General features: G+C 36.0%; 1 pseudogene; it reads left to right on the top strand.

The window, feature by feature from the left end:
- Positions 1-17,379: 17,379 nt before the first annotated feature.
- LOC119524637 lies at positions 17,380-18,331 on the top strand (annotated as a pseudogene).
- Positions 18,332-24,940: the final 6,609 nt, after the last annotated feature.

The following is a 24,940-nucleotide window of genomic DNA, read 5'->3' as shown; positions in this document are numbered from 1 at the left end:
AATTTTAACAATTATACTTTGAAACTCATAATCAAATAGAGTGAATTCTCCAGCTTACATTGGCAAAGAAACAGCTCTTCAAAGAGAGTGATGTGCCATCTTTCAGTTGCCTTGGGATACCTGATCATTCAAAATGAATTTCACCTAATTCCAGGATCCGTGCTGTCCTATTGTATTTACAGTTGAGCAACTTATGAAACAGAAAAGCAACCACTCCTGTTCATTCAAGGATCTGAAATTGTAAGGCTAAGGGCAGTAAGTTTCACATAGGTACAAAACATATTTCCAACTCATGAAGAGAAGTTTTGGTTTTTGAGTGTATATTCTAATAAGTTGAACAAAAGCCTTACCTGTTGCTGTTTTTTCATTCATTTTATATCTCACTTTAGGGCATTTGCCTCCAGGTCAATTGATATTGAAAAGCTTACAAAGTTAGTGACAGATATAAAATAATATACCTTATGGTGAGAAAACAAAGCCATATAAAGCAGCCTGTCACATTAAATTTTTCAATATACATAAGGACATAGACTAGTGGGCTTTGGTTACTCTAAATATTTTTTTTTAATCTTCATTTTATTGAGATATATTCACATACCACGTAGACATACAAAACAAATTGTACTTTTGATTGTTTACAGTACCATTACATAGTGGTACATTCATCACCCAAATCAATCCATGACACCTTCATTAGCACACACACAAAAATAACAAGAATAATAATTAGAGTGAAAAAGAGCAATTGAAGTAAAAAAGAACACTGGGTACCTTTATCTGTTTGTTTCCTTCCCCTATTTTTCTACTCATCCATCCATAAACTAGACAAAGTAGAGTGTGGTCCTTATGGCTTTCCCAATCCCATTGTCACCCGTCATAAGCTACATTTTTATACAACTGTCTTCGAGATTCATGGGTTCTGGGTCGTAGTTTGATAGTTTCAGGTATCCACCACCAGCTACCCCAATTCTTTAGAACCTAAAAAGGGTTGTCTAAAGTGTGCGTAAGAGTGCCCACCAGAGTGACCTCTCGGCTCCTTTTGGAATCTCTCCGCAACTCAAGCTTATTTCATTTCCTTTCACATCCCCCTTTTGGTCAAGAAGATGTTCTCCGTCCCACGATGCCAGGTCTACATTCCTCGCCGGGAGTCATATTCCATGTTGCCAGGGAGATTCACTCCCCTGGGTGTCTGATCCCATGTAGGGGGGGGGCAGTGATTTCACCTTTCAAGTTGGCTTAGCTAGAGAGAGAGGGCCACATCTCAGCAACAAAGAGGCATTCGGGAGGAGGCTCTTAGGCACAACCATAGGGAGGCCAAGCCTCTCCTTTGCAGCAACTGTCTCCCAAGGGTAAAACCTCTGGTAGAGGGCTCAACCCATCAAACCACCAGTCCCCTATGTCTGTGGTCATGTTAGCAACCATGGAGGTGGGGTAGGCGAATACCCCTGCATTCTCCACAGGCTCCTCAAGGGGGCACTACATCTTTTTTTTTTCCTTGTTTTTCTTTCTTTTATTTTTTTTAACTTTCCCTTCTTTTTTAAATCAACTGTATGAAAAAAAAAAGTTAAAAAGAAAACAAACATACAATAAAAGAGCATTTCAAAGAGACCATAACAAAGGAGTAAGAAAAAGACAACTAACCTAAGATAACTGCTTAAGTTCCAACATGTTCCTACTTTACCCGAAGAAAGTTACCTAATATAGCAACATTTCTGTGAACTTGCTCCTACTATATCCATCAGAAATTAACAGACCATAGTCATTCCTGGGCATCCCCAGAACGTTAAATAGCTTATCTGTTCTTCTTGGATTATTGTTCCCCCTTCCTTAATTGCTCTCTATTGCTAGTTCCCCTACATTCTACATTATAAACCATTTGTTTTACATTTTTCAAAGTTCACATTAGTGGTAGCATATAATATTTCTCTTTTTGTGCCTGGCTTATTTCGCTCAGCATTATGTCTTCAAGGTTCATCCATGTTGTCATATCTTTCACGAGATCATTCCTTCTTACTGCCGCGTAGTATTCCATCGTGTGTATATACCATATTTTATTTATCCACTCATCTGTTGAAGGACATTTGGGTTGTTTCCATCTCTTGGCAATTGTGAATAATGCTGCTATGAACATTGGCGTGCAGATATCCGTTCATGTCACTGCTTTCCGATCTTCCGGGTATATACCGAGAAGTGCAATCGCTGGATCGAATGGTAACTCTATATCTAGTTTTCTAAGGAACTGCCAGACTGACTTCCAGAGTGGCTGAACCATTATACAGTCCCACCAACAATGAATAAGAGTTCCAATTTCTCCACATCCCCTCCAGCATTTGTAGTTTCCTGTTTGTTTAATGGCAGCCATTCTAACCGGTGTTAGATGGTATCTCATTGTGGTCTTAATTTGCATCTCTCTAATAGCTAGCGAAGCTGAACATTTTTTCATGTGTTTCTTGGCCATTTGTATTTCTTCTTCAGAGAACTGTCTTTTCATATCTTTTGCCCATTTTATAATTGGGCCGACTGTACTATTGTCATTGAGTTGTAGGATTTCTTTATATATGCAAGATATCAGTCTTTTGTCAGATACATGGTTTCCAAAATTTTTTTCCCATTGAGTTGGCTGCCTCTTTACCTTTTTGAGAAATTCCTTTGAGGTGCAGAAACTTCTAAGCTTGAGGAGTTCCCATTTATATATTTTGTCTTTTGTTGCTTGTACTTTGGGTGTAAAGTCTAGGAAGTGGCCGCCTAATACAAGGTCTTGAAGATGTTTTCCTACATTATCTTCTAGGAGTTTTATGGTACTTTCTTTTATATTGAGATCTTTGGTCCATTTTGAGTTAATTTTTGTGTATGGGGCGAGGTAGGGGTCCTCTTTCATTTTTTGGATATAGATATCCAACTCTCCCAGCCCCATTTGTTGAAAAGACCATTATGACTCAGTTCAGTGACTTTGGGGGCCTTATCAAAGATCAGTCGGCCATAGATCTGAGGGTCTATCTCTGAATTCTCAATTCGATTCCATTGATCTATATGTCTATCTTTGTGCCAGTACCATGCTGTTTTGGCAACTGTGGCTTTATAATAAGCTTCAAAGTCAGGGAGTGTAAGTCCTCCCACTTCGTTTTTCTGTTTTAGAGTGTCTTTAGCAATTCGAGGCATCTTCCCTTTCCAATTAAATTTGATAACTAGCTTTTCCAAGTCTGCAAAGTAGGTTGTTGGAATTTTGATTGGGATTGCATTGAATCTGTAGATGAGTTTGGGTAAAATTGACATCTTAATGACATTTAGTCTTCCTGTCCATGAACATGGAATATTTTTCCATCTTTTAAGGTCCCCTTCTATTTCTTTTAGTAGAGTTATGTAGTTTTCTTTGTATAGGTCTTTTACATCTTTGGTTAAGTTGATTCCTAGGTACTTGATTTTTTTAGTTGCTATTGAAAATGGTATCTTTTTCTTGAGTGTCTCTTCAGTTTGTTCATTTCTAGCATATAGAAACATTACTAACTTATGTGCATTAATCTTGTATCCCGCTACTTTGCTAAATTTGTTTATTAGCTCTAGTAGCTGTATCATCGATTTCTCAAGGTTTTCTAGATATAAGATCATATCATCTGCAAACAATGACAGTTTTACTTCTTCTTTTCCAATTTGGATGCCTTTTATTTCTTTGTCTTGCCGGATTGCCCTGGCTAGCACTTCCAGCACAATGTTGAATAACAGTGGTGACAGCGGGCATCCTTGTCTTGTTCCTGATCTTAGAGGGAAGGCTTTCAGTCTCTCACCATTGAGTACTATGCTGGCTGTGGGTTTTTCATATATGCTCTTTATCATGTAGAGGAAGTTTCCTTCAATTCCTACCTTTTGAAGTGTTTTTATCAAAAACGGATGTTGGATTTTGTCAAATGCTTTTTCAGCATCTATTGAGATGATCAATTGATTTTTCCCTTTTGACTTGTTAATGTCTTTTAATACATTGATTGATTTTCTTATGTTGAACCATCCTTGCATGCCTGGAATAAACCCCACTTGGTCATGGTGTATGATTTTTTTAATGTGTCTTTGGATTCAATTTGCAAGTATTTTGTTGAGGATTTTTGCATCTATATTCATTAGGGAGATTGGCTGGTAGTTTTCCTTTTTTGTAGCATCTTTGCCTGGTTTTGGTATTAGATTGATGTTAGCTTCATAAAATGAGTTAGATAGTGTTCCATTTTCTTCAATGTTTTGAAAGAGTTTGAGTGAGATTGGTGTCAGTTCTTTCTGGAAAGTTTGGTAGAATTCCCCTGTGAAGCCATCTGGCCCTGGGCATTTATTTGTGGGAAGAATTTTGATGACTGATTGGATCTCTTTGCTTGTGATGGGTTGGTTGAAGTCTTCTATTTCTTCTCTGGTCAGTCTAGGTTGTTCATATGTTTCCAGGAAATTGTCCATTTCCTCTACATTATCCAGTTTCTTGACATACAGTTGTTCATACTATCCTCTTATAATTTTTTTAATTTCTTCAGGATCTGCAGTTATGTCACCTTTTTCATTCATTATTTTGTTTATATGGGTCTTCTCTCTTTTTGATTTTGTCAGTCTAGCTAGGGGCTTGTCAATCTTGTTGATCTTCTCAAAGAACCAACTTTTGGTGATATTTATCCTCTCTATTGTTTTTTTGTTCTCTGTGTCATTTATTTCTGCTTTAATCCTTGTTATTTCTTTTCTTCTACTTGGTTTAGGATTGGTTTGCTGTTCGTTTTCTAGTTTCTTCAGTTGATCCATTAGTTCTTTGATTTTGGCTCTTTCTTCCTTTTTAATATATGTGTTTAGTGCTATAAATTTCCCCCTTAGCACTGCTTTTGCTGCATCCCATAGGTTTTGGTATGTTGTGTTCTCATTTTCATTTGTCTCTATATATTTAGCAATTTCTCTTGCTATTTCTTCTTTAACCCACTGGTTGTTTAGGAGTGTGTTGTTTAACATCCAGGTATTTGTGAATTTTCTAATTCTCTGATGGTTATTGACTTCTAATTGTATTCCATTGTGGTCAGAGAATGTGCTTTGAATAATTTCAATCTTTTTAAATTTATTGAGGCTTGTTTTATGTCCCAGCATATGATCTATTCTGGAGAAAGTTCCATAAGCACTAGAAAAGTATGTGTATCCTGGTGATTTGGGATGTAATGTCCTGTATATGTCTGTTAAATCTAATTCATTTATCAGATTGTTTAGGTTTTCAATTTCCTTATTGGTCTTCTGTCTGGTTGATCTATCTATAGGAGAGAGTGATGTGTTGAAGTCTCCCACAATTATTGTGGAAACATCAATTGCTTCCTTTAGTTTTGTCAGTGTTTCCCTCATGTATTTTGTGGCACCTTGATTGGGTGCATAGACATTTATGATTATTTCTTCTTGCTGAATTGCCCCTTTTATTAGTATGTAGTGCCCTTCTTTGTCTCTCAAAACATCCCTGCATTTGAAGTCTATTTTATCTGAGATTAATATTGCTGCACCTGCTTTCTTTTGGCTGTAGCTTGCATGAAATACTTTTTTCCATCCTTTCACTTTCAGTTTCTTTGTGTCCCTGTGTCTAAGATGAGTCTCTTGTATGCAACATATTGATGGTTCATTTTTTTTAATCCATTCTGCGAATCTATATCCTTTAATTGGTGAGTTTAATCCATTTACATTCATCGTTATAACCGTGAAGGCATTTCTTGAATCAGCCATCTAATCCTTTGGTTTATGTTTGTCATATTTTTCCCCTCTGTCTATTAATATCCTTTATTGTACCCATCCTGAGTCTCTTTAGTACTGAACCTTTGTCCAAGTCTCTCTGTCCTTTCTTTGTTTCTCTGTCTGTAGGGCTCCCTTTAGTATCTCCCGTAGGGCAGGTCTCTTGTTAGCAAATTCTCTCAGCATTTGTTTGTCTGTGAAAAATTTAAGCTCTCCCTCAAATTTGAAGGAGAGCTTTGCTGGATAAAGTATTCTTGGCTGGAAATTTTTCTCACTCAGAATTTTAAATATATCGTGCCACTGCCTTCTCACCTTCATGGTGGCTGCTGATTAGTCACTGCTTAGTCTTATGCTGTTTCCTTTTTATGTAGTGAATTGCTTTACTCTTGCTGCTTTCAGAACTTGCTCCTTCTCTTCTGTGTTTGACAGTGTGATCAGTATATGTCTCGGAGTGGGTTTATTTGGATTTATTCTATTTGGAGTTTGCTGAGCATTTATGATTTGTGTATTTATGTTGTTTAGAAGATTTGGGAAGTTTTCCCCAACAATTTCTTTGAATACTCTTCCTAGACCTTTACCCTTTTCTTCCCCTTCTGGGACACCAATGAGTCTTATATTCGGACGTTTCATATTATCTATCATATCCCTGAGGTCCATTTTGATTTTTTCAATTTTTTTCCCCATTCTTTCTCTTATGCTTTCATTTTCCATTCTGTCATCTTCCAGGTCACTGATTCGTTGTTCATCTTCCTCTAGTCTTGTACTATGAGTGTCCAGAATCTTTTTAATTTGGTCAACAGTTTCTTTAATTTCCATAAGATCATCCATTTTTTTATTTAGTCTTGCAATGTATTCTTTATGCTCTTCTAGGGTCTTCTTGATTTCCTTTGTATCCCGTACTATGGTCTCATTGTTCATCTTTAGTTCTTTGAGTAGCTGCTCTAGGTGCTGTGTCTCTTCTGGTCTTTTGATTTGGGTGCTTGGGCTTGGGTTATCCATATCATCTGGTTTTTTCATATGCTTTATAATTTTCTGTTGTTTTTGGCCTCATGGCATTTGCTGAACTTGATAGGGTTCTTTTAGGATTTGTAGACCAATTGAAGTCCTTATCTCTAATTTATCAGATCTACAGCTTCATGGAGTACACTTTCTCTAACTAACCAGCAGGTGGCGTCCATGAGCCACCTGTTCTCCACAAGCCATTTCTCCCCTGCTTAGCCTTTTTGTTGAGTGGGGGAGTGAGTCTTGTGGGGGCCAATTGGTGTACCAAGCTTGCGTGTGTAATTGGTGTTGCCTGCCCTGTATATGTGTTGTGTTTCTGGGCAGTCAGGGAGGGGGTGTGGCTCTAACAATCAAATCTCCCTGGTGATCCTAGAGTTTTAAAGCTGCTGCAATAGTCTAATCCTTCAGTTCAGTCCTGCCACAGTTTGTCTCTGCCACTGACCCACAAGTCCTTGTTATTGGAGTATGGCTCCTGAGACTTGCAAGTGGGCCCCTCTTCCAGGCCGTGCACCCCGGGTCCTCTGTTGAGGGATGACTGTGTAATGTCACCGGTGAGTGCCGTCCCCCCAGGGCAGTTCTGGGCTGCTGGGCTGTGTAGGGAGGCTCCCAGTCTGCTGAAATGATGGCTGAATGGGGCTTTGTTAATTCACACTGCTCTACCTTCCCAACTCTGGGACAATCAGCCGAGGTTGCAGGGAAGGCTAATGTCCACGCCCAGTTTTGTGGTGTGTGCCTGTTATTTGAAGCACTTCCATCACACTGGGTTGTCTGGGGCAGTTCTGGGCTATGGGGCTGGCGATGGGCAGGAGTGTTTCCTGTCCACCAGGATGATAGCTGTGAATGGACACCCCCCTTCTCTTGGGAAGTTGTGGTGTTTAGTGAATTTTCTCAGCCACTGGATTATTGCGTTTTGTCTCAGAGCTCTCTTAGTTCTGCTCTTGACTTGACTTGCCCAAATTGCAAGTCTTTGAAGCTTTCTGTATTGGGCTTCTTAGAGTAATTGTTTTAGAAAAAGATAAAAGGATTAAAAAAAAAAAAAAGGGCCCTCCTCAGTGATCTAATGGGTTATTGAAATGCTAAGAGACAAAGCAACCAGGGCCATTAAGGAAAGGTCCACAGGGCAGAGAGATCAGCTTTTCTTCGCGATTTGCATATGCACCTCAGGGCCTGAGCTGGGGCCTGAGCTCTGCCCTTCCCCTTTCTATGTTCACCAGAACTCCAAAAATCCTCCGCTTTTATTTCGGAGTTTTTCTTGTTGTTTTTTTTTTCTCTATGCCTGTCTCCTCTCTGCTGGGCTGGCTGCTCTCAGATTCTCTGGTGTCTGGTCTCAGTCTATCTATGGTTGGAGTTTGGCTCAGTAGAATGAGTTTCCGATAAGGGCTGCCACTGCAGTTCTCCCTTCTCCTTCCCGGAGCTGACAGCCCCTCCTCCCATGGGACTGAGCCTGGCAGGGAGGGGCGTGGTTCCCCTGGCCGCAAAAACTTACAGATTTCACTGATCTCAGCAGTTCCACGTTTTCATGAGTGTTGTATGAAGTATGCCCAAAGTCAGATTGCTCTTTGGTGTCCAGTCCACGCAGTTCCTGGCTTTCTACATACTTTCCTGGAGGAGTAACTAAAACATACAGCTCACCAGTCTGCCATCTTGCCCCGCCCTCCCCCAGTCACTTTTAAGGAAATGAATTTGAAGCAGATATATTGTGTGACAAAAGACCAGGCACATGTATGATAACAGAGCTGTTTGAGGCTTCTGAGGAGCTAGCAAGTTCTGTGAAGTGACAGTGAGCCTAGTGTGTTAAATGTGAAAGGAAATAGCAAGCATGTTCTCTGTGGAGTGTAACTGGTCAAAGCCATCATGGTCAGAGATGAGTATTTTAGAAGGAAAGTAGGGACCAGGCCATGTAGGGATGCATGGATCAAGTTACAGTTGGACCAGAGTACACCCTACTGTGAAATCCTTTACCAGGAGCAGCAGAGTGCATCAAAACATGAACAAAGTGCAAGATTAAACATGATGCCTAGATTGAGGTACTAGGTTCTGAGAGAGAGTCCCTGCTCTAAAGAGAGCAAGAAAGTCTGCATGGAGGGAGGATCTTAAAAGTAAATATTGAATATGGAAGACTTCTAAGCCTTTAGACTTGGTGGGGGAGAAAAATGTGGCCTTAAGGCAAAGGTGCAAGAAATGCAAACTTATGTAAATGTAAATAGTCCAGACTCACTGGAACATGGAAGTAAAGTTAGGGAGATTTTATGGACTTTGTTTATAAACCTAGGAACAAGGTGCAACTCAGCAGAGAGCTTGAATACAGAGAAATGTGTTCCAGAAAAAAATGATCTGCAATAAGGAGAAAAGAAGTTATATGGGGGGAAATTAGAAACAGGGAATTAATTATGTTAACTTTCAACTATTATGGTTCTCTGAGTTTCTATCTCATCCAAGGAAATACTAAGCATTTTGAAGAATAGATACTGGGATTATCACCACCAAAATTTATAATCTGAAGGAATATTCTGGATAGAAAGCAATTATCATGGATCAATTTTCTGCCTTTTTCTTCCCAAATCAACTTTTTGAATAATATGATGAATTGTTATTTCTTGATATCTATGTTCAATAATTTCTTATAAGAAAAATGTATACAATTCTGAAATAACTATAAATATAATATTTTAAAGTGAATCAGCAATTAAAACATAGATATCTACCTTTATATAGGTTGCATTTTTTGCAATTAAAGCAATGAAACAAGAATTTAATAAATTTGAAAACAAAACACCATTTGAAATTATTTGAAAATGGATTAAAAATTATAAATAATATTTTTGTTGCTAAAAATAATTCCTCACATGAAGCACACAAAGTAAATCAGTAGACACTGGGATTTTGAGAAGAGAAAAAGATTATTTTGCAAAGGCTAACTCTGAGTAGAGTGAAAGGGAGTTCTTAAATCTATCTCCCAGAACTGGAGAAACTTTCAGTGTTTTTTAGCATTCAAACAAAGGCAGACAGGCTTAAAAAGCAAGGCAGTTTGAGATGAGGAGGTATGAGATAGTCTAATTGCTGTGTATGAGAAGAGTGATTACATTCTTAGACTACTGTGTATATCAGGCATGCTAATCTCAATTAGAACTGGCTAGGTTCAGTAAGATAGGTTAGGAATTTGTGATGTTTGGATCTGGGTAGACTCATATTAAGCAATAAGGTGCTATGTGCAAGGTCACCCAACCTCAGGGGCTATGTGCATGGGCACCCAACTAGGGGTTGCAAAACAAGGTAAGTCATGATTTATTGTTATTGCCCAGTTACAATGTGCAGTTTCAAAACAGCATCAGCAAAACAAAGCATCAGAGTTACAGTTCACTGAGTGTGATTTTTGCTATTATAATTAGGCAAAATTTTCTCCTAGGTTAACCTTCTTTTTAATTGCACATATCTTGATGATTAAAGCCAATTCAGGCTGGTCTAGCTGGAGCTGTTGAAAAAAAAGAACTTATCTATGAGGTTTGTAGGTGAAGATTTTGGAGATCAGTGAAAAGAGAAATGGAAACTCTTGCAACCTAGGCAGGGAGGCAACAGCTTTGGAAAGTGGTCAGTGGGGGCAGGATGGGGTATGAAAAATGAGTCAAGGTTCACACCAATATTGCACATTGATAGCTAATTTTACTACTGATTTAGAAAATACATCTGAATGTAGGAAAATTAGTGTTTCAATGAAACTGTTTACATTAATTTGTCTAATAAAATCTGAGAAGTAATCTAAATGACCCAAATAAGACAGTAGTTAACTAGATTGTTATGCATACAGTTGTATATTTGTGGTGTTAAATTAACAATTAACCAAAGTCCTTTGATTGAGGCATAGCAAGGATTTTATCTGCTGCAAGCAGAGCTGTGTCATAAGAAATGTAAGTCCTTTGTTTTTCCTTCTGGTGGATTCTCTCATCCACTGTGCTCTTTTGCTCTTCACATCCTCCTTTGTGCATGTTCTTTTTCTGTCCTTAATCCTGCTTACCTGCTTGATTTATGGGAGGAATTAGAAATTTTTCAGTGCTGTACTGACGTGTAGCCAAATACCTGCCAGTACTGATTCAGAGTCAAGGGAATTACTTCAAGTTCTAAAATTCCCATAGTGATATTGACCAGGTTTGCTTTGGCAATATTCCTCCTTCAAAAATTTAATTCACTTCTAGCCACTTTCATTAGCAAATGATTTCAGCCAAAAAAAAAAAAAAATCCTAGAAAGGCAGAATTTTTAATCAACTGACAGACTGTTCCCACCATTATCAAAGATGGCTCCAAAGAGGAAATTTGTATCCATTGCCCTGGGCAAGAAGATATTTAAATTGGTTTTTTGTGAAAAGTCATATTGTCTTGAGAGAAATCTCAAGGGAATGCACTTGATAAGTTGTGAGCCATGGATTCTTCTCTTTGTAAGTCTGACACCCCATATTTTCTAATTATCTGGTAATTTTAAAAGAACATAAGCAGTTAAGGTTTTCAATCTGCAAAGTTAATAATCAAGTATCTTAGGTGACTTTTATTTTATGCTCCAAGCATAGAAATATTCCATCAAAAATCTTATTTCTTTTCTGTTAACTTTAGCTTGACTTCATCTGTCTCTTATGTACTTTGCTGAAAATGGCAAAACCTTTCCTCATATTTTGAGCTTTTTAAATCCTGTATCTAAACCCATAGTCTCAGTTGCCTTGCATGGTAAGCAGACATCAAATTCATGAGCTATATTGTTCAGCAGGCATCAAATTCATGAGACATATTGTTAACTATCCCATAGAAGATTTCCCCATCCAGACTGTTAGAATCATCTGAGTCCTTGCTTTTAATTTCCTCTACCAAATAAATGACTTCTTTTTTTTTCAGAAAAACAAATCTGTCATTTACATGTAGTATGTGTATTACATGAGAGACTTCAGTTCTGTTCTAAGTAAAGATCCCTCACTGAGGACTTAACCACTAAAGAATTACACTTTTTAACTTGATCATAGAAAAGAAGTCTGGATTTTGGCATACTGGTCTGCTCTGGGACTCTGGGACAATAGCAAATTGCTTATGGCTCTTAATTTTCTGCTTCTGTACATTACGGTCACCTAATAACTGTTCCTGGACAACTGCAGGGCTACATTAACCTGTCCATATGCTAAGTATTAGGATGAAGGAAGAAACGTTATGTTTGACTCAAATCTCCACCAGTTTTCTAATGTCAATATCAGAATTTAGGCAATTAGCCATGCTCCACAGCTATGAGGAGAAGTGTATGGTGGTACGTGGGTGGCACTGAGTCTACCCAGGTTCTGTTCAATTGAGAGATAAGGGGAAAGTGAATGCTTTAGAGCCACAAAGGCCACACATGATACATAGAGAAGAGTGAATAACTTATGAGAAGCATTTATGCAGACAGACTAGATAGGAAACTTGTACCTGGAAGGAGACAGAAGTACAAAGTCAAAGACGATTCATTGATTTCTGGCAGGAACAATTGTACATGATTTTACTATTCACTGAGATTGTAGACTCATGTGGGCAGTTCGTTGTTGGAAATGATGAATTTGATGTCACTGTGAGACACTTAGTGCAGGATTTCTCTATATCAGGGTGGTGGCATTGAGGGGTAGATGTGTGGTCAGCATGTAATACTACTGTGGGCCATGATGCAGTGCCCTTAAAAGACCAAATGGGAAAAAATAGTTAATTATAACATCAAATGGCTAGTCTAAAAGAAATCATTAGCATCTGAACTTCTTAACTTTAGAATAAGGAACATAATACATCACTTGCTTTGCTCTTTCATCTTCACACCTGCCATATTTTTTTCTCTCTCACATACCTGTCTCTGTGTATGTGTGAGAAAGCCATCTCCAGCATTCTCATTCAATGTCTTAGTTCCTTTCTCCCTCAGGCAGCTGCATGGAGCAATTTACCAGGAAGTGAGTAATTTATGTCTGATTCATCTCATTGAAGTGAATTTTGCTTTCTTGTCATATTCTATTATATTCTGAGTATTTCTCTCTCTAATTCTCTCTCTCTCTGTCTCGGCCTCTCTATCTCTATTCCTGTCTTCATCATTCTCCCTCTCTTTGGTATACAATAGTGTACATATAAATTTAAATATGTAATAATAATAATTATTATACAGTAAAATAGAGATTATAACCCAGTAATAATATAAACAATGTTTTATTATTGTATATTGAATATGTTAGGCTCTGTTCTATGTGTGTGTGCACTTTGTGTAAATGCATGCATTGCATGTGTTTATTAGTGATTCTCAGTTTTTGAAATTTATGGTTAATTATAGTAGCATATATATGCCTAATTATAATTAAATTAAATTCAATGTCAATAATTTTCACACCTGAAAATTATAATAAGTACATCTCATTTAATCTTTAAAGCAACCCCATGGAACTAGTACTATAATATCCCAATTTAATAGATATTCACTTCAGATCTAATTTCATGTCTGATGGATACTTTGTATAGAGATGAGACTGAGAGAAAATGAACTGTTTCTACCACTATATTTGTATTATATTATCTTGTTTATCTTTTTCAAAAGCAACAGGAAATATATTGCCTATACTTCTGTTTTTGGAAGTAGCACACTTATTTCTAGACTAACATCTATTATACATTTATTTTATCAATATCCTATATAACAGCTTGAAATAAAATAAAGTTTTATTACTCTCACATGTAGGTCAGTTTAGTATTGGACTACAGCCTCTCCATGAAATTGCATTGTAGTTGAGTGAATTACCTGTAACAACCAATTATTTTGAATCACTTGGTCATCAACCCAGTAAGCAGGAAGATGAAGTTTTTAAATAGAGTTTATGGTTATTATATCAAGTAGGTCATTGGCATTATAGGTTTATAGAAAAGTTCCAAATTAAAAATATTTTAAATATAGAATGTAATAAGTGTGCACATTAAACTTAATTTCCCTAGGATATTCATATTTTCAAAATAAATATTTCTTCAGGTAGAACTGATTCATTCTTTTATGGTATTTTGTTTATTTCATGGTAAAAATTTTAATGTAAAGAAATAGTGAAAAATAATTTCATAACATTCTGATGCAAGAATGTGGAATAGATCCAAATTAGAGAATCATGTGCCTCCAATACAAATTTAAAGAAATATTCTGTATGTTTTAACTTAACAATGACAAACTTAATAAAGTGTACATTTAGAATGTAGTTTTGTCAAAATTAATGGAGAAGTAGTACATTTGAAAATCTTTATGAGCACAAAATAAGGACTTCTTGATTTGGTGGAATCAATGAGTACATGTATGGTATGGTTTTAGTTTCCTGATCAGGGAAAGGTTAGGTACAACTATCTCCTTTTCTGGAAAATGATTTCAAATCCAGAACAATTCAATGCTCCAATTTTTACTGTAACCAATTAACAATAGTCTGATTAACTAATTTGAGTAAACATATTAAGTCTTAAGTAGTGCCACTGACAAAATTACAAACTTCAGCAACTTATTCAAAATGGTTGAAATCCTTGGCTAAATTAATTTAAGGAATGAAATATCTTCTATGTAAAACAAGAATTTTTGATATGGTGAGCCACCTGACACAAGCATAACTTTAATCATATGAGGTTATTATTTGAAGAAAGTACACCTATAAAATATAATTATGTTCTATTCTTTTTCATTTATTTTCTTAGTATTAAATGAGCTACATGATTCATGCCAATGCTATTTTATATTTCTTTCTCCATAACCACATTCTATGTTGCCCTAAAATGAAGTGTCTGACCTCAAAACAAGTTTATGGAGAATAATGTACATTGCTTAATTTTGGACTGAGCTGACTATTCTCATTCATAGCCTTTTCCAAATTACATATATTTTACACATGCACACACACACATGCACACGCACACAAACACAGAGTCTTAAAATATAAAGCAACGTTTTCCTAAAAACCCAGGACTTACAATCATATTCAGGGCATAGACTTTGATTAACCTCCAAACTTATAAATAGTAGGTGGGTATAAATTGCATGTTGCATATCTTCTCCAACATTTAGAATAAACAAAGAATGCTTTTTGAGCAAGACTGGAGATAGACTTTACTCCCACAAAGAGTTGTATTGAGGAATATACTTCATATGTGACACATGCTTTCTTCATTCTTCATTGACAATTAGGAACCTCACTAGTAGAACATTACTTCTTACATTCAACTGTTGATTTCCATCAAAGTTCAAAAGCTCCTAAATGGCTTAGTGCATATAATTTTGTCTACCATTCCAACATCTTGGGAATGTGTTCAAAATTTATGATAGACTCAGTAGATAAAATTACTAAAAGAGGATTGTTGAAACCTCAAGTTCATCATGGAATATGGGAGAATGTGGTAAAAGTGGGATGATAGAGTTAGGGATACAATTATAGAGCGCTTCCAATATCTGAAGACAGAATATTGACACTATTGTTTAAGACAAAATGGAAATGCTTAAAGTATAAATACAGGTAAGATATACAGGGGAAGAAGGATTGATGCATACCTAAAACATTTCTATGTCAGAGGACATAGTAAAATAGGAAATCATTCCTTAAACAAGCATTTATTGAGCACCTCCAATGGGCCAGAGAATCTGGTACATAATTATGAGTCAGAGTAAAGGACATTGCTCTTGTTTCTTGATATTAACCATGGAGTCTTATCACTGGAATGAGAATGACTATAATGAAGGAAATTATTAATGAAAATAGCAAAATCAAAAGGAGAATATGATTCTGGAGAGTGGGGAAAAAGTCAACAAATTTGAATATGCCTGTGTATGGATAATACTGAATTTTAGTTGTCAATAGTGTTCCTTGATTTTGGAAATTTACTATGATCAAACAGCTCATGGGAAACACTACAGCCCTTATTTAACATCAAATTTTACTGAGCTGTTGGCACAATTCAATTTATACATGTACATACTCACAAAACTGATCCATGTGATAAAATTTAAAAATTCTTACAATCATTGCAAAGAAGTGGAAACATTCCAGGTGATAAAAACAGGAATAAGCAATTGTTTATTTTATAGTGAAGAATTCCATTTTCACAACACAAAAATCAATTACAGAAAAAATAGTTTCATTTTAACAGTGACATGATTTCCATATTGAATATTAAAATATTTCACAAAATGAAATCAAAGTTCATTCTATATAAATTTATATGTTAATTAAATAACAAAAAAATTTGTGTTATATTTATTGTTAGTTTTTGATGACCTTAACATTTATTGAAAACCAGAAGCTTGGATTGATGTTTTCAAAAATTAAATATTCATATATAAAGAAGTGCATGTTTATGGATATATATATATTCATGTATGTGACTACTTATGCATTTATATTGATGATTATCATTACATATAGAACGTGCACAAATCATTATTAAGTTATTTAAGTAATCATTACCCAAGTAAAAATTAAAAAAAATTTGCTAGGCTTTATTATCCCTATGCTTAGATTTCATAAAATAATATTTAATTTCTATAAACTAAAAAATCAGGCAACATTTAACTATATTGTTAAACATGCATTGTTGATGCCTGGCTAAATAAACATTGCATTTTGAAAATTAAAATATGAGTGATGTTTCAAATTTTACAATATGGGAAAACAAAACTTTGTTAAGAATTTCATTACTTATTATTTCTTGAAAGTCATTTCATTTTCTGTTGTCTTAATCTAAATGAAAATAAATGAGATGGAAATTGAGTTCCACAGTGTTAGATCCCAGAAAGAAAGGAACTAACATATAGAAGGAGTTTCTAACCCAGAGGCCCCGCAGGTTATCTCACAGAAAACAGGCGCCCCATAAACTAAAGAATGAAGGCTGTTTAAGGTTGTCCCCACCACAGTGGTGTCCCAACCCCAAAAGGCGGGTAAAAGCAAGGTCAGATATGTCCAAAAAGACAAACAACTGAAAAGGCCTGTTCTCCCTAGATAGATAACGCAGCTGCTTTTCTGAGAAGAATAATGGGCTAGAATCCTAACAACCTATCAGCCTAGAAGTTGACAGACACTCACCCAGTCGAGGCCCAGAACACACTCAGCAGGACCCTTCCCCCCCAACACCCTTCCCTCCCCACGTGGGTTTTTCCTTTAAAAAATGCTGCTCTCAGATAGAGGGCCAGAGCCATTTTTCCTTTCTTTCTTTTCTGATGGCTCCCACCTGCTTTCTTCTGCTTTCTTCCTCTAATAAACCTTAAATTCTCTACTTAAACCATGACTCGCTGCGTTTTTGTGGATTCTTGAATGGCTCTGAACCTAACACACAGCCCATTCATGCATTCAACACATATTATTGAACAACCAATACCTGCCAGGCACTGTTTAGGCACTTGGTTTGGAGTAGTGAACAAAGCAAAGCTCTCCCACCATGAAACTTCATTTCTGCTGAGTGAGAATAAAAATAAAAAATAAAGGCACTTAAAACATTTTTTCACATGTTCGATAGTGAAAAGTGATTTATATTAAAGTAAACTGATTGGCTTACATTTACCTAATTTTATGTGGGTATTTGTAATAATCTCAGTTTTACAGTACTTTTTCTTACTTCCCTATTCATCTCTTATTTATTTTTTTCTTTTAGGTATAGAGTGGGTGATAAAGGATGGGATATGAGAATCACACTTTCAGCAGTGACTTCATATTCTTGAGACTGTTTTCTTCCCAAACAAGTCTGGTCTTCTTTTCCTTTCTATTTGTCATTTTTATTATGACTATTATAGAAAATACAGTTATGATCCTCCTCATCCACAGGGACATACGTCTCCATACACCTATGTATTTCCTGCTCAGCCATCTCTCTTTCATGGATATCTTACATATTTCCAACATTGTTCCAAAAATGATCAGCGACTTTCTGTCAGGCAGGAAAACAATTTCATTTGCTGGCTGTGGCTTCCAAATATTTCTGTCCCTCACCCTGCTGGGTGGTGAGTGCCTCCTCCTGGCAGCCATGTCCTATGACCACTATGCAGCCAAGTGTCACCCACTGCACTATCTGATTCTCATGAATGAGCATGTCAGTGTTCTCATGGCCGGAGGGTCCTGGCTTGTTGGGATCTTCAACTCCACAGTTCACACAGCCTATGCACTCCATCTCTCCTTCTGTGGTTCTAGGGCTATTGATCATTTTTTTCTGTGAAATCCCAGCAATGTTGAAGTTGTCCTGTACAGACACATCACACTATGAACAAGGAGCTTATGTAAGTGGTATCATCTTCCTGCTGATCCCTTTCTCCATGATATCAGCTTCTTATGTCCAAGTTCTCCTCACCGTCCTCCAAATGAAATCATCAGAGGCATGGAAAAAGTCATTTTCTACCTGTTCCTTCCACATGATTGTGGTCATAATGTACTATGGGCCACCTATTTTCACATACATAAGATCCAAATCCTACAATAGTCGAGGCCAGGATAAGTTTTTGGCAATATTCTAAATATTCTATACCATCCTCACTCCCACACTCAACCCTATCATTTACAGCTTTAGGAATAAACATGTTCTGGCAGCAATGAGAAGTATGCTCTAAAATAATTTTCTGTACAAAAAAAAATGAATATAGAAAATTCTTAAACAGTGTGTTCTGCCTGCTCAATACTTAGAGCATATCCATTATCAGATTCCTCTGTGAAGAATATCAGAATCTTATTTAAAACTTGACTGCCAAATTCGCTATTATCCAAGTGTGGAAAGAAGAGACTATTTTAGAAAACTCTGATTTGCTATACTGAGAAATTATATACACATAAAATACACAACACTTATGTGTACATATGTACTATGTTTGTGGTAAATCAAGTTTCTGAATCTTTGCCAGTAAAAATATACAATAATTGAAAATAATACTTTGTTATGTAGGTTTTTCTCCAAATATCCATGTCTATATTTAACAATCTCACCTGGTAACTTAACACATATTATCACTAAGAAGAAAACAAGAAACTCTATTAACAAATGACTTAAATAATTTTAATAAAATGAAAACTTGGAAACATATTAAAGAGGTTAAATATTCAAGTTAATTTCATTATATCAGGTTGACTGTTTTATATTAAATGAATATCATAATATACTTAATATAAAATATGAAGATATTGTATTAAGCTTTAGTGATTCAAAAGCAATTACTTTGCCTTTCCAAATTTGAAATTGTAAAACAATATGAGTATTAAATGATGACAAAATTTTAGCAAATTTGCCATCATAATGTAAAGTAGATGCTCATGAAATATGGCATGAAACTTTTACAAAAATCAATCTAACAGTGTATGTTAAGAAGGTTTTCTAGAGTGTTTAATGCAATCCAATAACTGTACTTCTAACTGATGAAACAGATAATCAATAATTTCTATATATTAGTTTATTGCACTGCAGATTGTGTTTTTCTTACTTCCAACACTATAATCATCTCCTAGTTTTAGTTGAATAAGCACAGAATACAGAGATGATTTTCTACCATAGAGTACACCAAGATACTGCTAGGAGAAGTCAGTATTTACTGGAGATGCTAATATTAATACCAGATGTTTCAGACTGCTTATTTTAAAGCCTTATTAAAACTCCTGTTAATACCTTATATTGGCACAGCACCAGCATGAAACCAGGGAAAGTAAAAGCCTACATATCAAGACTTCACAATTGTCAGCAAGAAAATGTCATTCTCTAGATGACAAATCTAATGAGACATGGAAACCTAGTAGTAGGAACTCATACGCATGAATTTCGAGGCTGATGTACAGAAACAAAAACCACTATATGGTCAGACTAAAGGCTTTGTTTTCCTATAGGGACATAGCAATATTAACATTAAGTCTTATTTTGGATCAAAGCAGGGTATAAGACCATGTTCCAATCAAGATGGATCTTGGAGGTGTAAGAAATGGATGGATGGAAGTGGAAATAAGAAATGAGTTATTTCTGCATGAATCATTGATCCAGTTTGCTAATGCTGCCTTTTTGCAAAACACCAGAAATGGATTGGCTTTTATAAAGGGGGCTTATTTGGTTACAAAGTTACAGACTTAAGGCCATAAAGTGTCCAAGGCAAGTCATCAATAGTTGGGTACCTTCACTGGAGGATGGCCAATGGTGTCCAGAAAACCTCTGTTAGCTGGGAAGGCATGTGGCTGGAGTCTGCTCCAGAGCTCTGGTTTCAAAATGGCTTTCTCCCAGGACGTTCCTCTCTAGGCTGCAGTTCCTCAAAAATGTCACTCTTAGTTGCTGTTGGGGCATTTTTCACCACTTGGCTTCTCTGGAGCAAAAGTCTGTTTTCAATGGCCGTCTTCAAACTGTCCCTCAGCAGCAGCTACTCTCACAGCTCATCTGCATTCTTTAAAATGTCCCTCTTGGCTGTAGCAAACTCACGCCTTCTGTCTGAGTTTATATAGTGCACCAGTAAACTAATCAAGATCCATGCAGAATGGGCAGGGCCACATCTCCATGGAAATCATCCAGTCAGATTTCTCACCTACAGTTGGGCTGGTAACCTCTCCATGGAAACACTCAAAGAATTACAATCTAATCAACACTAATACATCTGCACACACAAAACTGCATCAAAGATAACAGCATTTTGGGGGCATAATACATTCAAGCCAGCACAGTCCTGAATCCAAAATCTTACACATATACCTAATCAATACATCTAAAAATATAATTCTCAATCTGAAGCAGTGTATTTGCAGAGCTAAGAATTCAAGTAACACTTCATGGTGCAGCAAAGATTTAGGCTGTCCACTGAGGAAATCATTGCAGCACTTTGTAGATGGGTATATTCTTTAAACATCTTGACAAATTGACTTAGAACAATGCATGCCTTTCTTTGTTGATGACTGTATTCTGATAGCAGTAGAAAAAACAAAGAACTACTGACAAAACCTTGCTTAGAACTTGTATTGATTTAGAGGGCTCAGTTCAAATAATCACAGGGCCACACCATCTAAACCAATGGAACAAATTCTGAATTGTGTTCCCTTTATATGCCCCAATTTCTTCTTCTAACATCAGGTTATTCTATATATGAAATGGTGAAATCATGTTCATTGAAATGTATAGATTCAAGTAAGAATTTTTGGAAAATGGTGTATTTAGTTAAGTTTATTTTATATAGTAACTTCCTGTTCTGCCTCCAGATTGTTAACACATATGTATATTCCTTTCTGTAAAATACTCTATGGTAAAATGAAATTCAAGGAGAGGATATTACTCATTATAAAAAAAATAAGTTTTCACAGTGTGAAAAAGGCTGTGGTTGCTTTCAATGTGAAAATAAATAAAATAAAGAAAAATTCAGTCATTACTACCTAGGCAAGTATGGTCATCACTGTGATGGAAAATTTTCAGTAGGATAATATACTTTTAAAATAGTGAATTCTTTAAAATGTGACTCACCTTTTTTCTGCTCTTTTGTTGATTATAAATCTCTAAAGTGTGAAATAAATGCTTATTGTTGTATGCCTCAGAAATTTTTTGGTTATCTTTTATTTTTTTTCAGTGGTGTTCAGCTTCTTTTTTTTTAATTAAAGAAGTTGTGGGTTTACTGAACAATCATGCATAAAATATAAGATTCCCATATATTGCTCTATTATTTCTACCTTGCATTGGTGTGGAAGATTTGTTACAGTTGATGAAAGCACATTTTTATAATTGTACTATACTCCATGGTTTAACTTAGTGTTCACTTTGTAGTTTTATGGATTTAAAAAAATTATTGTGGATATCTTTTATGCATCACTATGCAGTAAATATCTGACTAATATAGGAACATGATAGAAGCCCATATTCAGGCTTAACCAAATATGAAACATTCCATTCCTCCTGGAAACACATGGGAAAGATTGTACCCAGTGCATGCCAAGCAGTGAGGTATTTCCCAGCTTTTTGATGTGAGGCTTCACTGTGATAATTTTCCTGGCATATGGAGTATGAGTGAAATGAAGGATTCCACATCTAAACAGAAGAATTTAAAAGAGATTACTTAGTTACCCTAATCTTGTCTCTTTGTCACAGTAGTGGCATAGTCAACACAGGGCTGCTCATCAACCAGGAAACAGATGGAAGATTCCAGAGAGCACAATTATTCTTGACTCACATCCAATAGGTAACATATATAAGAAATATCCCAACAATTTAGCCACCAAGATTTTAGTGATAGTAAACCAACAAATATAGAGCACAAGCCAAATTCCCAGGATGTGAGTTGACTTTTCATCAATAACACCAATCCCATTATTCATGATGGTTTTAGGACCAGGAATATAACAAGATGTACAGTTTGTTCAGGTAATTATTTATTTAAGGGGACTTGGTTGTGATGAAGGGTTTTCCACATTATTCTGACAACTGCCTGAGTAACTTCTTGTGGACACTGTGGCTTGTTTTCATTTGTTTTGAAGCCTGCAACTATGTTTTCATTTGTTTCCAGCCAAGAATCCACACTTAGACTGAAAAAAAATTGAGAAAATAATTATTTATATCATTAATCCAGCTAACAAAACCATGCCTGAAAAACACCCTCCATATGGAATACCCAAAAAAATCTGTAATTTTTACAAATATTTTAATTTAACAGTGCTGCTGATGATAATATATACCTATTGAAATCCATATGTTTTCAGTATAATTAAGATTATAGGAAACTGAATGAAAGGTAAACTTTTTCTACAGGAACAACACTAGAGCAATGAGATATATAACTGTTTTATGAAAAATAGACATTTGTTTTGGCATACCACCACTCATCTATTTCTTATTTATATTCAGTTTTTAAGTAGAGGTAAAGGATAATTTTTAAATTATTGCATGGCTATAAATATATATATATATATATATATATATATATATATATCCATTTTAACTATTTATAAGTACATAATTCAATGGCATTGAACATATTTACATGTTGTGCCACAATAACCACCATTACTGCAAATCAAAACACAGCAGCTATTAAGAAATACTCCTAAAGCACCCTCCTCTGACCCCTAATAATCTATAATCTATTTAATCTCAATAAAATTTTCTTATTTTTAGATAGTTCATATAAGTGGAATTATGCAATATTTGTAATTTCATGTCTGGCTTTTTTCACTAAGCATGTTTTCAAGGTTCATCTATGTCACAGAATGTATCAAAATTCCATTTATTTGTATGCCAAAAAACATTCTATTGTATAGATAATGCCTGGGGAAAATGGCAGAAAAAATATAGAATTTCAACTTCATCAAAATTGAAAAATTTTGTGTAACAAATGACATTACTGAGGGGATGGCACTGACTTCTGGGGAAGATGGTGAGTAGGAACCTGCATGACACACATCTGAAACAATGGTTCTGGGGCTCTGCAGTCCAGGGCAGCACTGTACAGCTTCCAGGAAAGAGTGGGATGGAAAAACTGAAAAGCTGTGACAAAGAAACTGTGAGTGAATCCTGCTGCAGCAGTGGCCAGTGCCAATTCCCCAGAATCAAGGCAAGCAGCTTTGGTACAGTCTGTGGTTGGCTGCTGTGGATGAAAAGGGATGTAGAGAACTTCCACCTTGGGAATTGGAGGCCCAGTATGCTGAGCATTGCTTCTAGTCAGTGAATTTGAAACTCTGGTTCCTGGTTCTGAATCACAATTCTAGCCTTCTCTCAGAGAGTTATTTGTGTACATTGTTTCAACACCATCCATGCCAGGGCTAGAGTATGTGGAGACAGAGAAAAAACACTTCCTTCTTAGGTCTGCATGGACTAGTTTGCAAAAGAGCACAATCTGTTGTGAAGGCCAAGAAAGTGCAAAAAAGCTTTTGGATCTTTCCTGACCATTTCCCCAGGGCCCTTTGGAACTCTTCTGTGCCCTTTTGGTGGGCCTCTGGCATGTTTTGATTAGTTAATATGGTCCATTATAAAGATCTAGAATGTTATACCAACTGTAAAGAACTTACATAACTCAAAGCCAATAAACAGTAAAACCCTAGGCAAAAGAGAGAAGTTCATCATCTGATTAAACTCATCAAGGTAATCAGAAGCTTAGATATAAGCAAAAATTTATAAGCCAAACTAAGGAAAAGGAAAATATAGTCCCATCACAGGAACAAATTAAGAAGTCAGAGGAGACTCAGAATTTGGAAAAACTAATCAAAGATATTCAAACAAATCTCCCAAATGAATTCAAGGAGATGAAGGAAAATATGGCTAAAAGGATAATGGATACTAAGAAGATTCTGGGTGAACATAAAGAAGTATCTGAAGGCATGCACAGAAAAATAATAGAACTTATGGGTCTGAAAGTCCCAATTGAAGAGATTTAAAATATTCTAAATGCCTACATCAGCAGGTTTGAACAGGCAGAATGAAGGGCCAGCAAACTAGAAGACAGAACATCCAAAATCATACAGACAGAAAAACAGATAGAGAATTGAGTGGAAAAAAATGATGTAGTTTCAGAGAATTGAATGACACCATGAAGTGCAGAAATATATATGTCTGGACGCCCCCAAAGGAGAAGAGAATGGAAAAGGAGAAGGAGGAATATTTGAGGAAATAATAGCCCAAAGTTTCCCAACAATTATGAAAGGCATGTCCAATGGGCACAACTTACTCCAAAGAGAATAAACTCTTAACAGTCCTGCTCCAAATGGATATCCATCAGAGCATCAAATAGCATACAGAGAATTCTGAAATCAGCAAGAGAAAAGCAATTCATAACATACAATTAACGCTCAGTAAGCCTATGGCCCTATATCTCATCAAAAAATATGGATGCAAGAAGGGAATAGGATGGTATATTTAATTCACTTAAAGAGAATAAACACCAGCCAGGAATACTTTATCTGGATAAAAATATCCTTCAGAAATGAAGGAGAGACTAAAATATTCACAGATAAGCAGAAACTGAGAGAGTTCATTAACAAGAGACCTGCCCTACAAGAAATACTAAAGGGGTCCTGCAGGCTGAAAGGAAAAAACAGGAGATTGAGAGGCTTGGAGTAGATTATAAAAATGAACATTATCAGTAAGGGTAAATAGATGGGCTAAAAAGAGGGAAAAATAAGATGTGATGTATGAAAGCCAAAGGATAAAATGGTTGACGTAAGTACTATCTTTACAGTAATAACATTGAATGTCACTGGATTAAACTTCCAATCAAAGACACAGATTATAAGACAGGATTAAAAGTATGACACAT

Source organism: Choloepus didactylus, assembly GCF_015220235.1.
Source record: "Choloepus didactylus isolate mChoDid1 chromosome 11 unlocalized genomic scaffold, mChoDid1.pri SUPER_11_unloc3, whole genome shotgun sequence".
NCBI lineage: Eukaryota > Metazoa > Chordata > Mammalia > Pilosa > Megalonychidae > Choloepus > Choloepus didactylus.
Note: the sequence above shows the minus strand (reverse complement) of the source record. Positions and strands in the feature narration are given on the sequence as shown.